The sequence below is a fragment of the Pseudorca crassidens genome, chromosome 6 (genome assembly GCF_039906515.1).
Source record: "Pseudorca crassidens isolate mPseCra1 chromosome 6, mPseCra1.hap1, whole genome shotgun sequence".
NCBI classification, from domain to species: Eukaryota; Metazoa; Chordata; class Mammalia; order Artiodactyla; family Delphinidae; genus Pseudorca; species Pseudorca crassidens.
In genome coordinates, this window is record NC_090301.1 from 112,102,642 (window position 1) to 112,121,133 (window position 18,492).

An 18,492-nucleotide genomic window follows, 5' to 3' on the forward strand; every position below is an offset into this window, starting at 1 on the left:
GCTGATGACTCCTTCCCCTCTCTCCTTCCCTCCTTCCTTCCTCACTCCTCTGGCTGTTGATCTGGGTCTCACACATGCTGTTTCCTCTTCCTGCAACGTCTCGTTTCCCCTCCACACCACCAGCCCCTTTGCCCTGTTACCTACCACCTGCTTATTCTCCGCTCTTACCCAGTATCAACATAACCTCGTCTAGGAAGGCTTCCCCAGCCAGCCGCCCATTCCTTGAGATGTTTTCCCAAGGACTCCCACGGCATCCTGGGCTTCTTTTGCTTCACGTCCACTGGCGTTTGGCCAGTGGCTCTGTTCAATACCATCTCTTAGGGACCCAGGCCGACAGCAGGTTTCTCTCAATGCTTGTTTCCACCATCACGCTGGCCCCTAAAGCTTCCACCTAGAGACGACCCACGTCCCTTCTGCTCACATTTTATTGACCAAAGCAAGTCACATGGCCATGCCTAACTCTAAGTGCTGGGAAGGGCAATCATAACGGGACCCCGGAGAAGCCTGGAAACATTTGCTGGATGACACAGATGACCAGCACAGAAGAGGAGCCTGCTGTCAGAGCTTCAGTCCAAGCTAAGAGCACAGCATCTCTGCCCAGGTAACCTCAGGCTCAGCGCATTCAGGTATAAAGGGATTTGTACGCACTTCTTCATGAATTCAGGACAGATACAGAAAGAGGGAGGGCATGGAAGCAACTGTCCACACATACCCCAAAATTCACCTATTCAATTACTGGGCAGTGGGGTGGGGAAAGGGGAGGAGGAGTTGGTCTACAGACTTAAGAAGCTAAGAATGGGCTGAGGAGTTGTAGTTTGACTGAAGTGTCAAGAGATGCATCTCAGTTCCCCCCCAGCCTCTCTCTGCTTGAGAGGTTCACGTGACAGGACGGAGGGGGCAACTCTGCCCTAATGCAGTCTCTGTGTGCGTCCTCCAAAGATTCCAAGAATGTGTAGGAACAAAAGTCCGTTACACCTGACACTGTGGGCTCAGAAGGAGGGACTGGGGTCTCCCTGGCACCTCTATAAGGAGAAGGGTGTTTGCCGGCACCAGAGGGGAACACTCGGGTCTCAGTCCAGGAGCTGCCCTGACAATTCCTCAGCACTGTCTCTTTGCTCTCACTGAAAACAAAGTGTGACTTCGGACGTGATGCTTTTCCGGGGTGCACGGTTTCTTGAGCGGCAGCGGCAAGCTGCAGTTGAAGGAAATTTGGCACACGAAAGTGGAGATAAATTAGGGACTGACTCTTTGCTCTGTGAAAGGGTTCTTCGACGTAGAAAGAGGATTTGTCATGAAATTTAAGATACTGGAAATATGGTCTGAGCTACAAAACCTCAGTTTGTATATAGCGTTACAGGAGCACACGTCTTTCTTATCTAAAGCTCATCTGCGTATTGGAACCTGAAGAGTAAGGAGCCATTAAAAAAAGAAACAAAGAAAAGAATAGAAACTGACTCTTCAGATAGGGAAAAACCATGGACTTTGGGTCACGCAGACATGGTACCGAACCCTGTCTCTGCCCTTTACTAAGAGTTAAGTGGTCTTAGGGCGGATGAACATCTGAGTTTCTTCAATGGGCAGGAAAGCACACACCTCAGGGGCCACACAAGGAGCTCACAGGCACGCAGCTTTAACCTGGCACTGAGGTGGCCCTTCGTAGAAGTCTGTTTTTCTTCCTGTTCCCCAAGGAGTTGATCGAGATGGTACCCTCGCTGTGTTTACAGGCTGTGTACGTGTGTGTGTGTCTCACAACAGACTTGTCCACTTCACGCTACAGAGGAAGCGGGGTAAGAGGCTGGGCTTTGGGCTACAGGAATCTTCCATCTTTAGTTCACAGCCCACATCTGAGTGAAATCAATATGAAGGCAATGGCTGGGACTTCCCGGGCGGTCCAGTGGTTAGGGCTTCACGCTTCCACTGCAGGGGGCACAGGTTCTATCCCTGGTGGGGGAACTAAGATCCCCCATGCCACAGGGCAAAAAAAAAAAAAAAAAAGTGAAGGCAATGACTTGGGCTTCTCTTCAGTTGCCTCTGTGATAGCCCCAGGTTTCTCCCTCTCATGATGTCAGATGGAGGGAAAGGGCTATACATGAGGCAGAAACATTAGTAGGTTGACAAGTCCCTAATATTTAGTTGCAGAAATCTCCATATGGGATTGTACTTCCTCCACAAAGTTGACCAGGAAGGCTCCCCCGTTCTAGCCAGGTGGCTGGGGTGGAAGGGTCCCTAGAAGTAGCACAGCCTTCTGCTGCTCCCTCATCCAGGACCCTGGAGACCTGGACCTCATCTGACCACCTCCATGCTTCCCTGGAGGAAAGACAGAGAAACCAGTGGCAGAGTTCTGAACTTCATTCTCTGCCAACGATGCGTGAACGTGTTTCCTCCTCCTCTGTTGTTCTTCCTCTTTATTTTATTTTTTTTACAGAGATCATTATTCCCTTCAAATAATTTTTTCAACCTTTAGATTTGGATGCACTGATTTTTCTTGTCTCCCCTCCTACCTCTCCGATTGTTCCTATTCAGTCTCTTTTGGGGACCGACTCACTCCTTTCTGAATTGTGGAGGCCCCTCTATTTTCCCTTCACACTTTCTCTTCTCTCCCCAGGCAACATGACCTTCCCCTGTATTTTTAGGAGATGCTACCCCAAGTCTCCTAAATTCAAATTTGGGGATGAGACCTATGTCCAGCTGCCCGATGTGCATCGTCACTGGGTTGTCCCACTGACATCTTGAGGTCAACGTGCCTTGGGCTGAACTTCCTTCCTTCATGGACCTATCTAGTTGCTCAAGCCAGAGACCTGCATGTCCTGTTTTACTGTTTTCTCTCCATCAACCCTCATAGACAGTCAATGACTGTTCCCTTGCTTCCGTCTCTTCTTATTGTCACTTCCCTAGTTCAGGCTCCAAGACCTATTACCTGCCTCATCCTCCTAATGGAGCTTTGGCCTCCCATCTTGACCTGCTCCAATGTGTTCTCCAGAGAACCACCAAGGGTCTCTTTTCTAAGAATGCATCTGCATTTCTTTACTTAAAAAGTTGAAGTGGCTCCCATGCTCCATAGGATAAGCCTCACTCTTCCTAGTAAGGCAAGGAAAGCACTGCAATGTCTAGTCCATCTCCCCGCTCTGCCTTTATCTCCCTCCACCACCACGATGCATCAACATCACGTGTCTTGCAGCTCCCCAAGCATGCCATGCTGCTTCCAAGCTCTGTTCTCGGTTTCTGGAAAGCCTTTTCTTCTGCCATACACTTGGTGAACTCAAATGCATTCTTTGATTTTAATTTTTCTCTACAGAGTTGTCTCTGCCTTTCAAAACTGAATTAATCATTGCCCCCTCTGGGCAACTGCTGTAACTCATACAATTGCACCTCTGCTGTTGCACTCGAGATTGCTTTTGATGAGTTCATTTTTCCCATTAGACCGTGAGTGCTTGAGGGCAGGAACTGAGTCATATTCATCTTTGTATCATCAACTTCTGGCCCGAGGCCATACTGTCCATATTAAATAGATATTGTGGTTGAGACCTCAAGTGTTTCATAGGAGACTTTCTGTGCATTTAGAAGGAAGAGGCACAGGAAAATCATCTGTCCGGCCCTTGCGGGCCCTTCCCGCACAGCTCCGAGAATTGCCCTGATGTCTGAGAGCTGCTCTCTCACCTCCCCATAAACACAACATCTTTTTCTGGTCTATAAACTTTCTGAACTAATGTTTTCTTCTCAAACTGTGCTCCATTTTGCTTTCCAATATGACAGATAAGCTAATCTGGTCTAATTTTGACAAAGGTATTGATGGCTGCTAACAACATGAATACTAACTATAGACAGTATACATTTACATAATATAACTGTTCCTTGGATTATGTATGTTTCAGTAAAGAGGGCTACCTTTGTTGTTGTTTTTTTAGAAACTTGGTTCAGTATGCATCTTATGGTATGCGTATTAGTAAAATATAAAGTATGGTTATCAATATGAATATAGAAAAAGAATCTCAAATAATTGCTGAACTTTAAGCTAAAAGTTTCTTCCAGAAGAAGAGAGATCAGTTTCTCAAAAAATTTAAACATTAAATATTCATAAAGAAATTTATAAAAAAAACTGTTAGGAATTAGAGTCAGTACATTTGTTTAACTACCTGTTTCAAATTCAGGCAGTATCTACTGAGTCCCTTCTTTCCTGCTATAATTTTGTTCAGGTCTCACCCTCTTCTTTGTGTTCTAATTAACCTGCGCCCATCATGATAGTCCCATTCAACTTGTTAGAGACTGGATTCAGACTCAGTTCTGGCAATGAAAGGTGGAAGAGGGTCTGCGGGAGAGTCTTGAAAAATATTTTGTTTTTTTACTCTTCTATTGGACATGATCACATCTACATGAATGACTGTAGATGTGGCAGCCATGGGGAGCGGGCAAGCAAGGGCCAGCCCAACATGTGAATCACAGGGCGGACACGTGGAAGTGACCTGTATCCTCCGTGACATCACAGCTGCTGAATTAACCTACTTGGAGCCTCTTTACATGGGAAGTTTTGCAATGTGGGTAAATAAATATTCCTTTTTGCTTACTCCAGTGGTTCTTTGAAAAGATCAACAAAATTGACAAGCTTTTAGCTTGACAGATGAAGAAAGAGAGAGAAGACTCAATACAATCAGGATTGAAAGAGGAGACTTCATTACTACTCTTATAGAAAGAAAAAGGATTATAAGGCCATCAACAATTTCATGCCAACAAATTAGAAAACTATGATGAAATGACAAATTCCTAGAAAGAAGAAAACTATCAAAAATGACTCAAGAAGAAATAGAACAGCTTAGTAGACCTATAACAAATAACAAGGTTAAATTTGGAGTCAAAAAATTACCCAAAGAAAAATCCCAGGACCAGGCTTCACTGGTGAATTCTACCAAACACCTAAAAGACAATTAATGCCAATTTTTCACAAAGTCTTCCGAAAAATATAAGAGGAAGAAATACTTCTCAACTCATTCTAAAACAAGTCAAAGACAGCATAAGAAAACTATAGCTTAATATCCCTTATGATAATAGATTAAAAATCCTCTACAAAATACTACCAAACTGATCCAGCAATATAAAAAAGATTATACACCATGACCAAATGGTATGTTTCCCAGAAATGTAAGGTTTGTTTAAAATACAAAAGCTAATCAATATAATACAACATTAATAGAATAAAGGATAAAACTACATGATCCTCTCAACAGATGCAGAAAAAGCATCTGACAAAATCAATACTCCTTTATGTTAAAAACACTCAATAAACTAGGGATACAAGGGAAATTTTCAACCTGAAAAAGGGCATCTATGAAAACCCTACAGCCAGTAGCATACCTAATGCTTAAAAACTGAAATCATTCCCCCTGAGATAAAGAACAAGACAAGGAAGTCTATGCTCATCACTTCTATTCAACATTGCACTGAAGGTTCTAATCAGGCCAATTAGACAAGAAAAATAAATATAAGACATGCAAATTAGAAAGGGAACAAAACCTCTCTTTCTTTCAGATGATATGATTCATATATATACATATATGAAATCTTAAGAAGTCCACACCAAAAAATTATTAGAGCTGATTTCTTCAGCAAAGTTGCAGGATATATGATCCTTATTCAATTGTAATTCTATATACTGGTGACAAACAATCCTAAAATGAAATTAAGAAAACAATTCTACTTACTACAGCATCAAAAACAGTAAAGTACTTAGGAATAAATTTAACAAAAGAAATGTAAACATTGTACACTGAAAACTATAAAACTTCAGTGAAATAAATTTAAAGACATAAGTAAATGGGAAGACATCTTGTGCTCATAAATTGGAAAACTTAGTATTGTTAAGTTTAAATCTCCCCAAACTGATCTACAGATTCAGTGCAATTCCCATCAAGATCCCAACCAACTTTGTCTTCAGAAACTGACAAAAGAATCATGAAATTCCTATGGAAATGCAAGGGACTCGAAATAGACAAAACAATTTAGGAAAAAAAGTTGGCGGACTCACATCTTCCAATTTCAAAACTTAGGACAAGACAACAGCAATCCAGACGATGTGGTACAGATGTAAGGTAGACATATAGATCAATGTAAAATAACTGAGAGACTCCAGAAATAAAGACTTACATTTACAGTAAGTTGATTTTTGACAAGGGTGCCTAGACAGTTTAATGAGGAAAGAATAGTCTTTTTAACAAATGGTGCTGGGACAACTGGATACCCTCATACAAAAGAATGAATTTGGACCCCTGTGTCATACTAGATACAAAAATTTACTCAAAATAGATCATAGAGCTAAATGTAGGAGCTAAAACTATAAAACTCTTAGAGGAAAACACAGGAATAAATCTTTGTGAGCTTGAATCAAGTAATGGTTTCTTAGATATGACACAAAGCACAAGCAACAAAATAAAAAATAGATGAATGAAAGTTCATCAAAATTAAAAGCTTTTGTGTTTCAAAGGATTCCATTAAGAAAGTGAAAATATCCCACAGAATGGGAGAACGTATTTGCCAATCATACATTTGATAATGGACTTAGGTACAGAATATATAAAGATATTTTATAGCTCAAAAATAAAGAGACAAATAATCTAATTATTGTAAAAATGAGCAAAGGATTTGAATAGACATTTCTCTAAAGAAGATATTCAAACAATCAATAAACACATGAAAAGATGTTGAACATCATCAGTCATTAGGGAAATGCCAATAAAACCAAAATGAGACACCATTTCACACAAACTAGGATGGCTAGAATAAAAAAGACAGAAAATAACACGTTAGCTAGGAAGTGGAGAAACTGGAACCCTCATACATTTCTGCTGGGAACGTAAAACGGTGCAGATTTTTGGAAAGCAGTTGGGCAGCTCTTCAAAATGCTAAATGTAGGATTGTCATATGATCTAGCAGTTCAACTCCTAAGTGGAAACCCAAGAGAATTCAGAACATGTATCCACATAGAAACTGTTCAAAGCCGCATTGTACGTAATAGGCAAAAAGTGGAAGCAAATCAGATGTCTCTCAACTAGTGAATAGAGATTAAAAAATGTAGTACAGCCATACAATGGAGTGTTTTTCAGCCATAAGAAGGATCAAGTACCGACGGATCCTATAACATTAATGAACCTTGAAAACAGTATACTAAGTGAAAGAAGCCAGACACAAAACGTCACATGATATATAAATACATTTATATGAAATGTCCAGACTAGGCCGATCTAAAGAGACAGAGAACAGATTAGTTTAGTAGTTGTCAAGGGCTGGGGGTAGGGTGTGACCCATAATGGGCATGGGCTTTCTTTTTGGGGTGAAGAAAATGTTCTGGAATTAGATAGCGTGATAGTCACACAATTTTATGAACATACAAAAACTCACTGAATTGCATACTTTAAAAGGGTGAATTTTAAGGGTATGTCAATTATATCTTAAGAATTTATATTAAATATAGAAAGAATAGGAGTGGTTTATTGGCAGGGTTTCTCTTTCCGATTCCTCTCTCCTAGCCCTTCTGAAGAACGACCTTTTCTATGACTGTCTCTGACTCTGGATCTCTAATTGAAGGATTAATGACTTTAATGTCATGGACATTGGCTATGACTTTTACAGTAGTGACCTGTATTTTTTAAATTGAAGTATAACACACTCAGAAAACTTCACCAACCCTAAATATACAAAATGAACACACCTGTTTAACTGTGAACCAGGTCAAGAGAGGGAGTGTTTCCAGGATCCTAAAGGTACAATCTGTATATCAGCCCATTCCATAACCTTTCTACCTTCCCTAAATGTAACTATCTGACTTCTAACACCATAGATTAGTTTCACCCATTTTTGAAATCTTATAAATGGAATTATACATCATATATTCTTTCCTTTCTGACCTCTTTTGCACAATACCATGTATGTGAGATTCATCCATGTTGGTACATGCAGCTATAGTTAAGCATTTTTTTGCTGTATTGAATTCATTGTATACATACACCATAAAAGAATTTTTAAAATTTTTCTGCTGTGATGAACATTTGGCTTGCTACCTGTTCAGGGGCTGCTATGAATAAGGATGCTGTGACCTTTGCTGCACATAACTTTTGGTGTACGTGGGCATGAATTTCTCTATTTTAAAATTTATTTTAACTTTAAAAGATTTTTTTAAATTAAATCATTTTTTGGACATGTATATAGGAATTGCTGGGTCATTGACTATGCATATGCTTAAATTTAGTGGGTACTGCCATACAATTTCCTAAAGTGCTTGTACAAATTTATGCTCCTATTAGCAGCATGTGAGAGTTTCAGTTGCTTTACATTCTTGTTAAACTTGGTTTTGTCAGGCTTTTAAATTCAAATTCAGGCATGTTAAAAGTTCTACAGTGGTATCTTACTGTAGCTTTAATATGCATTTCTCTTAATGAGTTTGGTCATATTTTCCTTTCTTTTCCTTTTTTTAAAAAATTGTGGTAAGTGACTTCCCTGGTGGTGCAGTGGTTAAGAATCCGCCTGCCAATGCAGCGGACACGGTTTCGAGCCCTGGTCCAGGAAGATCCCACGTGCCTCGGAGCAACTAAGCCTGTGTGCCACAACTGCTGAGCCTGTGCTCTAGAGCCCGTGGGCCACAACTACTGAGCCTTTGTGCCACAACTACTGAGGCTGCGCGCCTAGAGCCCACGCTCCGCAACAAAGAGAAACCACCACAATGAGAAACCCCTGCACCGCAACGAAGAGTAGACCCCGTTCGCCGCAACTAGAGAAAGCCCTCACACAGTAACGAAGACCCAATGCAGCCAAAAATAAATAAATAGTTAATTAATTAAAAAAAGAACAGACACAGTGTTCTAGAAAAAAAATTATGGTAAGAACACTTAATTTGAGATCTACCCTCAATTTTTTAAATGTACAGTGCAGTGTTGTTAACTACAGGCACAATGTTGTATAGAAGAGCCCTAGAACTTCTTTATCTTGCGTAACTGAAACTTTATGCTTATTGAACAGCAACTTCCCATCTCCCTACACCCCCCCCCCACCAGACACTGGCAATCACCATCGTACTCTCTGCTTTTAAGAGTCAGACTATTTTAAATATAAGAGTGGAATCATGCAACATCGGGTCTTCTGTGACTGGCTTATTTCACTTAGCATAATGTCCTGAATGTTTAATTCAGGTTGCTACATATGGCAGGATTTCCTTCTTTTTAAAGACCGAATCATACTCTATTGTATGTATATGTTACATTTTCTTTATCTACTCATCACTCAATGGACATTTAGATTGTTTCTACATCTTGGCTATTATGAATAATGCTGCAGTGAACATGGGAGTGCACATATCTCTTTGAGATACCGATTTTAATTTTGGGGGGTAAATATACAGAAGTGGAATTGCTGCATCATATGGTAAGTCTATTTTTAATTTTTTGAGGAACTTCCATATTATTTCTGTAGTGGTCACACCACTGTATGTACATTCCCACCAGAAGCATACAGGAGTTGCAATTTCTCTATATCCTCACCAAAACTTATTTTATATATAAACGAATATATATATATGTATAGTATGTATACATGCAAATATACGTATACACATCTATATACACAAAAATCCACTTTAATATATAAATATACAAAATAAATTTTACATATATAAAAAGTATATATATATAATAGCCATCCTAACAGGTGTGAAGTGATAGCTCATTGTGGTTTTGATTTGCATTTCCCTGATGATTAGTGATTTTGAGCAACTTTTCATATACCCAAGAGGGTATGCAAATGGGAACATTTTCATATGTTTATTGACCATTTAAATATTCTTTTTGTGAAGTGCCCATTCAAGTATCTCGGCAGTTTCTATATTGAGTTGATATTTTTTTCTTATTTATTAGTAGGATTTCTTTATATAGTCTGGATAGTGTCTCTTTTAGTTACATGCAGTGTAAGATCTCCCATTTTGTGGCTTGTCTTTTTGCACTCATAATGAAGTCTTTTCGTGAACAGCTATTTTTAATTTAGTCTAATTTATTATCTTTTCCTTTATGGTTAGTACATTTTGTGTTTTCCGAAATCTTTGCCTGCTCCAAGGTCATAAAGATATTCTATTTTTATCTTGTAGAAGATTGTTTTATATTTCACATTTAGATAAACAACTCATCTGAAATTGATTGTTTTGCATGGTACTAGGTAGGAACTGGGTTTTGTTTCTTTATATATGGATATCTAACTGATCAGCAATACTTAATGAGAAGACTGTCTTTTCCCCGCTGCTTTCCATACCACACTTGCCATAAATCAAGTTTTCATACTGCATGGGTCTCTTTCTGGGCTTTCTATCCAGTTCCATTTTCCAATTTCTATCCAGTTTTCTTGCATCAATACCACACTGACTTAATTACTACAGCTTTATTATGAGTCCTGACATCTTTTAGAAATCTTTGAATTTGTCTTGAAATATTCTTGGTACTCTACAATGCCACATCGATTTTTATTTTGTCAAATTACACACATCCACATCCACACACATCCTGCTGAGATGTTGTTTGGAACTGTGTTGAATTTATAGATCAATTTGGGGAGAATTGAAACAATTATAATACTGAAACTTCCAATTCAGGGACATGGTATATATTGTTGTCTTATTTAATTTCTCTCAATAATGATTTAGAGTTTTCTGTGTAGATAGCTTGCATATCCTCTGTCAGATTTATTTCCTAGGCTCTTGATTTTTTAATGTTATTAGAAATAGTATAAACTTTTTTATTTTCTAATTCTTTTTTCCTAGTATGTAGAAATACAATTTTTTGTGTGTATTTACCTTTTATCCAGCATAATTGCTAAGCCCACTTCTTAATCTAATAACTTGTCTATAGTTTGTGTTTCTGTGCACACAATTATCTCTTATGCAAATTATGGCAGTTTTCCCTACTTTTAATCTTTTTTCCCCTTACCTTATTAGACTGGATAGGACCTCCAGTACAATGTTGAAAAGAAATTAATAAGTTTCCATTATTGTTTCATTCTCAATTTAGAGAGAAGGTATCCACTATTTCACTATAAAGCATGACATGTGCTTTTAGATTATTGTAGACCTCATTTATCAGTTTAGGAAGTTCACTCCTATTCTTAGTGTTCTAAGATTTTATTATAAATAAGTATTAAATTTTATCAATCTTTCTTCTACACCTATTGAATAAAATCATGTAATTTTTCTTCTTCTGTAAATGGAACAAATAACTTTGAGCTTCAAAACTCAAACCTCCCTTCCTTTCTGGAATTAACTCAACTTTTTCACAATGTATTATCTTTCTCTGTATATTGCTGGATTCTTTTTGATAATATTTTGTTTAGTATCTTTAAATTCTGGTATTGTGTTTGGGATTCATGTGTATGAATCACGAATTCATGTTTGGTATGTAACTTTCCTTTCTTGTAATGTCCCTTATCAGGTTTTGGTACCAAAGTTAATACTGGCATCAAAAAATGATTTAGGAAGCACTCCCCACTTAAAAAAATCTGTGGAAGGGTTTATGGATTATTGATGTTCTTTTTCTCTTAGTGACATTTGACTTTGGGAAAATCTGCATCTTCCATAAAGTCCGAGGTAGATGAGTTGACTCTCACCATATTCCCTCGACTAGACTCAGATCTTGCAGTGTTTGCTTTGTTTATGCTTTGGGCACACATTTGTTTCCTTACTTTATTTAAAATGGTGTTATTTCTCTACCTGGATGTGGATGTTTATTGAACATTTCCTATCTGAGTGCAAGTCATCTTGCTGAGATGGTTTCACCTTGGTGTGTGTTCAAGGGATCTAGGGTGGTGCTGTCCCATAGATCTTTCTGTACTGACAGGAATGTAATGTAGCGCTGTTCAATATGGTAGCCATGGGCCACATGTGGCTATTGAGTCCTTGAAGTGTGACTAGTGAGACTGAGAAATTTAAATTTTTATTGAATTTAAATGTAAATAGCCACAGGTGGCTAGTAGCTACTGTATGGGCAAGTACAGATCTAGACCCCACTAGAAGAGGCCCATTGAAACTTGAAATAGTTACACGTCAATCCCAAACTCCCAATCCATCCTTCCCTCCCACCTTCCCCTCCCCACCCCCCGGCAATCACAAGTTTGGGATTGACATGTACACACAGCTATGCTTAAAATAGATGACCAAAAAGGACAACTGTAAAATAAATAAATAAAATAAAATAAAAATAAACTTGAAATAGTTAAAATATGATCTCATCCATCAGCACTGGGGAGCATGTTCCTTGCAGTCTCCTAGGCTAGTCTACAATGCCATCGATGTCACTGTCACTCAGAATTACACAATGTCAGATCTTGAGTGCCCAGCACATTAAATTAATTGAACTCTTCACTATTTCCAACCGAACATGTTAAAATCCCCATTGCTGCACATTCTACTGGTAGAAGATAGTATCTAAAGAATGGCCTGAAAGACCCCTAAAAGGCTTTTATTTGGCTATTTGAGGGAATTTTCATCTCTGCTCAGGTTTGGATAAATCTCTACTGTGAAGAAGGAAAAGTTGAAAGTGGTAAGGAGTTTTCTGAACAGGACTGGAGGTACGAAAGTGAGGCAGAGGTGGTGAAACATGGCTTAGAGATGGGTGAGGATTCTGGATTCTCACTCTTTGCTTCTCACGGGAGGTCCTCATGGTGAGGGGCCTCTGCTTTAACCTTAGGGGAGAATCGTTACCCCACAGCTTCAACATATCCTGGTGTGTCAGAAACACAAGCCCAGCTGGAAGAGCTGATGGTTGGAGGAGGAGGTATTTATTATGCAAGTCAATATTTATTTGACTGGCTGCTGGGTATCAGGACTCTAGGTAAGGAATATAGTGAGCAAAAATGGATGCTGTTCAATGACATGATACTATACATAGAAAATCCTAAAGATGCTACCAGAAAACTACTAGAGCTCATCAATGAATTTGGTAAAGTTGCAGGATACAAAATTAATACACAGAAATCTGTTGCATTTCTATACACTAACAATGAAATATCAGACAGGGAAATTAAGGAAACAATCCCATTTACCATCACATCCAAAAAAAGAGAAAAACATAGGAATAAATCTACCTAAGGAGGCAAAAGGCCTGTACTCTGAAAACTATAAGACGGTGATGAAAGAAATTGAAGATGACAGAAACAGATGGAAAGATATACCATGCTTTTGTATTGGAAGAATCAACATTGTTAAAATGACTATACTACCCAAGGCAATCTACAGAGTCAGTGTAATTCCTATCAAAATACCAATGGCATTTTTCACAGAACTGGAAAAAATAATTTCAAAATTGGTATGGAAACAGAAAAGACCCCAAATAGCCAAAACAATCCTGAGAAAGAAGAATGGAGCTGGAGGAATCAAGCTCCCTGACTTCAAAGCTACAGTAATCAAAACAGTATGGCACTGGCACAAAAACAGAAATATAGATCAGTGGAAGAGGATAGAAAGCCCAGAAATAAACCCACACACCTATGGTCAATTAATCTAAGACAAAGGAGGCAAGACTCTACAATGGAGAAAAGGCAGTCTCTTTAATAAATGGTGTTGGGAAAACTGGACAGCTACATGTAAAAGAATGAAATTCTTTAACACCATACACAAAAATAAACTCAAAATGGATTAAAGACCTAAATGTAAGACTGGATACTATAAAACTCTTATGGGAAAACATAGGCAGAACACTCTTTGTCATAAATTGCAGCAATATCTTTTTGGATTTGTCTCCTAGAGTAATGGAAATAAAAACAAAAATAAATAAATGGGACCTAATTAAACTCAAAATCTTCTGCACAGCAAAGGAAACTATAAACAAAATGAAAAGACAACCCATACAATGGGAAAAAATATTTGCAAACAGTGCAACTGACAAGAGATTAATCTCCAGAATTTACAAACAGCTCATGCAGCTCAATATCAAAAAAACGAACAGCCAAACCAAAAAATGAGCAGAAGACCTAAACAGACATTTCTCCAAAGAAGCCATACAGATGGCCAAAAGGCACATGAAAAGATGTTCAACATCTCTAATTATTAGAGAAATGCAAATCAAAACTACAGTGAGGTATCACCTCACACCAGTCAGAATGGCCATCATCAAAAATTCTACAAATAATAAATACTGAAGAGAGTGTGGAGAAAAAGGAATCGTCCTACACTGTTGGTGGGAATGTAAACTGGTACAGCCACTATGGAGAACAGTATGGAAGTTCCTTAAAAATCTAAAAATAGAATTACCATATGACCCAGCAATCCCACTCCTAGGCATATATCTGGAGAAAACCATAATTTGAAAGGATGCATGCACCACGATGTTCACTGCAGCACTATTTACAATAGCGAAGACATGGAAGTAACCTAAGTGTCCATCAACAGATGAATGGATAAAGAAGATGTGGCATGTATACACACCACACACACACACACACATACACACACATACACACACACACACAATGGAATATTAGTCATAAAAAAGAGTGAAATAATGCCATTTGCAGCAATATGGATGGACCTAGAGATTATTATACTAAGTGAAGTTTAAGTCAGAAAGAGAAAGACAAATATCATATGATATCGCTTATATGTGGAATCTAAAAGAAAAAAAAAGACGCAAATGAACTTATTTCAAAAACAGAAAGAGACTCACAGACACAGAAAAGAAACTTATGGTTATCAAAGGGGAAAGGGGGAAGTGGGAGGGATAAATTAGGGGGCTAGGATTAACATATACACACTACTATGTATAAATAGATAACAAACAAAGACCTACTCTATAGCATAGGGAAGTATACTTAATATTATGTATTAACTTATAAGGGGAAAGAACCTGAAAAAGAATATATATAGAGAGAAATAGATACATAGATAGATAAAGATATAGATATACATATATATAAAACTGAATTGCTGTGCTGTGCACCTGAAACTTACATGATATTGTAAATCAAGTATACTCCAATTTAAAAAATTTTTAAAAATAGATGCTGTTCTTGCCCTCATGGAATATGCAATCTAGTGGTACAAACAAGATTACATAATGACACAAATAGCTGTGGTGACAGGTAAAGAAATTTACTGAGAAAGGAATGTCTGGGCTGAGTTCTACAGGATGGATCCTATGTCTCAGGAAGTGTCTCCTGGGACTGAAGATGAAAGAGCAGAAGATTAACTGTTCACTCAATACGTTAGTATTTGAGGCACTACATTAGCTACTAGTATAAGAGGCGAATGTGACTACGATGACTTCTTCCTCTGAAGACTAGGGGAAGACTAGGGATGGGGCAAACTGGAGGGAGTAAGTGTGTACAGAATAGATGGCAAGGCATATGCTAGAATGCAGTCAACATCAACTGGGGGGTCAAGAGATGGGGTTCAGAAGAGACAAAGATCTGTCCTATAGAAAGGTTGGGAAGACCTTGCTGAGAATGGGCCTTAGACTGGACTTTGGAAATAGGCAAGAGGTGGTGGAGCCACCTGCTTCAACTTGACCATGTGGGCTTTGGCAGTGAGCACCAAAGCTGACACCACCCTACTCAAAGGAGGACACCCTGCTCATGTAATATGCTCCCCTGTATACTCAATGTTGTATAGTCTCATGGTGATGGTAGGACGGCAGATGGGAGAAGGAAGCTCACCAAAGGCTGAAATGTAATGTTTCTCCAGCTAGGTAATAGAGCTTAGAACTAAGTTAATTTGGTTTAGAGAAAGAATGAAGTGATATTTGATGTACCTTAGGGTTCTGGAATAAAAATCATACTGTGGCCTTTGCGTTCTCTCTCCCTCTCCCAACATGGCGGCCTCAGCAAAAATGAAGAATAGGAAGGGGAAGACTATCTCCCTAACAGACCTCCTGGCTGAGGATGGAGGGACTGCTGGAGGAAGCACCTACGTCCCCAAACCAGTCAGCTGGGCTGATGAAACAGATGACCTAGAAGGAGATGTTTCAACCACTTGGCATAGTAATGATGATGATGTGCATGGGGCACCTCCAGTCAACCATTCCATCCTGCCCACTGCTCCACAGGCTGCTCGGGAATCCAGTATCCACTGGAGCTGTCTTCCCAAATCGCCAGCCTACACTGCTTTTCTAGGGAACCTGCCCTGTGATGTGATAGAAGACATCATCAAGGGATTCTTTAGAATTCCTTCAGAGGTTTAAATATGAGCGCAGTGCGTTTATAATGTGAACCCAGCAATCCTGAGAGGTTGAAAGGTTTTGGTAACGCTGAGTTTGAGGACCTGGATTCCTTGCTCAATGCCCCGAGCCTCAATGAAGAGTCTCTAGGTAACAGGAGAATTGGAGTGGACGTTGTTGATCAAGCACAGGATAAAGACAGGGATGATCGTTCTTTTGGCAGAGATAGAAATCGGGATTCTGACAAAACAGATACAGACTGGAGGGCCCGTCCTGCTACAGACAGCTTTGATGACTACCCACCTAGAAGAGGTGATGATAGCTTTGGAGACAAGTATGGAGATCGTTATGATTCAGACCAATATCGTGATGGGTATTGGGACGGTTACCGTGATGGCCCACGCCGGGACATGGATCAATACGGGGGCCGAGATGGCTATGATGACCAAGACAGCAGAGACCATGATAGAGGCTACCATTCCAGGATAGGCAGTGGCAGAAGAGCATTTGGTAGTGGGTACCGTAAGGATGACCACTACAGAGGAGGCGGGGACCCTATGAGGACAGATATGATGACAAGATGACCGGTCATGGAGCTCCAAAGACGATTACTCTCGGGGTGATTATAGGCGTGATGATAGTGGTCCCCCGCAAAGACCCAAACTGAACCTAAAGCGTCGGAGTACTCCTAAGGAAGATGATTCCTCTGTTAGCACCTCCCAGTCCAGTCAAGCAGCCTCTATCTTTGGAGGAGCAAAGCCTGTTGACACAGCTGCTAGAGAACGAGAAGTAGAAGAGCGGCTACAGGAACAGGAGAAACTGCAGCGTCAGCTGGATGAGCCAAAACTAGAACGACAGCCTCGGGAGAGACACCCAAGCTGGCGAAGTGAAGAAACTCAGGAACGGGAATGGCCGAGGGCAGGAAATGAGTCATCACAGACTGGGACCTCAGCCACATCTGGAAGAAGTAAGTCAGACCAGGATGCACGAAGGAGCGAGAGTGAGAAGTCGCTAGAATATGAAACACCCAGTAAAGAGGAAGACTGTCAGTCTCCAGCTTCTAAGCCTCCCAAACCTGAACAGCCTCTAAAGGTAATGCCAACCCCTCCACCAAAGGAGAATGCTTGTGTGAAACGAAGTTCTAAGCCTCCTGATCGATCTCAGAGCTCAGACACAGAGCAGCAGTCCCGTGGAGGGAGTGGTGGAAGGAAAGTAGCTTCAGCTCAACCATCTGAGGAAGGACCAGTAAGGAAAGCAGATGAAAATAAAGTAGATGGGGTGAGTGCCCCAAAAGGCCAAAGTGGAAATTCCAGCCGTGGTCCAGGAGATGGAGGGAACAAAGACCACTGGAAGGAGGCAGACAGGAAAGATGGCAAAAAGCATCAAGACTCCATGTCTGCACCTGAGCCAAAGAAAACTGAAGAAAATCCAGCCTCTAAATTCAGTTCTGCAAGCAAGTATGCTGCTCTTGGCATTGATGATGAAGGTGAAAATGAGGGAGAAGATTACACTGAATAGACCTCTGCATTCTGTGCTTTCTCCTAGTCTCTCACCACCCTGGAACATTCGAGAGCAAATCAAATCTCTATCCAGGCAAGACAAAATAAAACTCACCATCTCCTGGAAAAAAAAAAAAATCATACTCTGCATGATTCCTCTCCTCAGGGAGCTTACTGTCAGGAGGATGGGTGGATAAAAATGTGTTAATATTGTATTTGCCACAGTGCAATTAGTGCCATAGATAAGGCCCCTTACAGGGCCTTCAGAAGAAGGAAAGACCACTTGGTAGAACCAAGAAAGGCTTAGAGTATGAAGTGATATTTGTAATAGCTCATTAAGTATAGAAGGGGTTTCATAGAGAGGAGGGAAGGGCACTCCAGGTAGGGAAAAGAGTTTGAACAAAGGCTTATGAAACATGTCCCTTGTTCTAGGGCTAGAGATGAATCTGGTACTTCTAGGGAAGATTGACAGAAAAACCTTGCCTTCTCCTGGCTCAGGGTCTGATCATTCCCTACAGGGACAAGTCCCCATTGAGAATCACTATATTTTCATTGTATTCCCCCAGATCAGGGATATTTCATTGAGATATACTTCGTGTAGTTTATATTAAAAATTGACACAAGTATTTATTATTTGAAATACAGTGTAATATTGGACATGCTTTTTATAAAATACAAAGGACCTTTAAGGACCCTCCCTTTAGACTCTGACTCGCTGCCAATATTCCTCCTCATTTGAAAATCATCAGACTTTCCTCGCTTTAAGAAAGATGTATGGGGAGCTATGAGAGTTCGTACTGGGAAGTTTGGGTCAGACTTAGCAGTTAATA

The 18,492-nt window shown here is 39.8% G+C and overlaps 1 pseudogene; it reads left to right on the plus strand.

Moving 5' to 3' along the window:
• Nucleotides 1-15,808: 15,808 nt before the first annotated feature.
• LOC137225904 (eukaryotic translation initiation factor 4B pseudogene) lies at nt 15,809-17,800 on the plus strand (annotated as a pseudogene).
• Nucleotides 17,801-18,492: the final 692 nt, after the last annotated feature.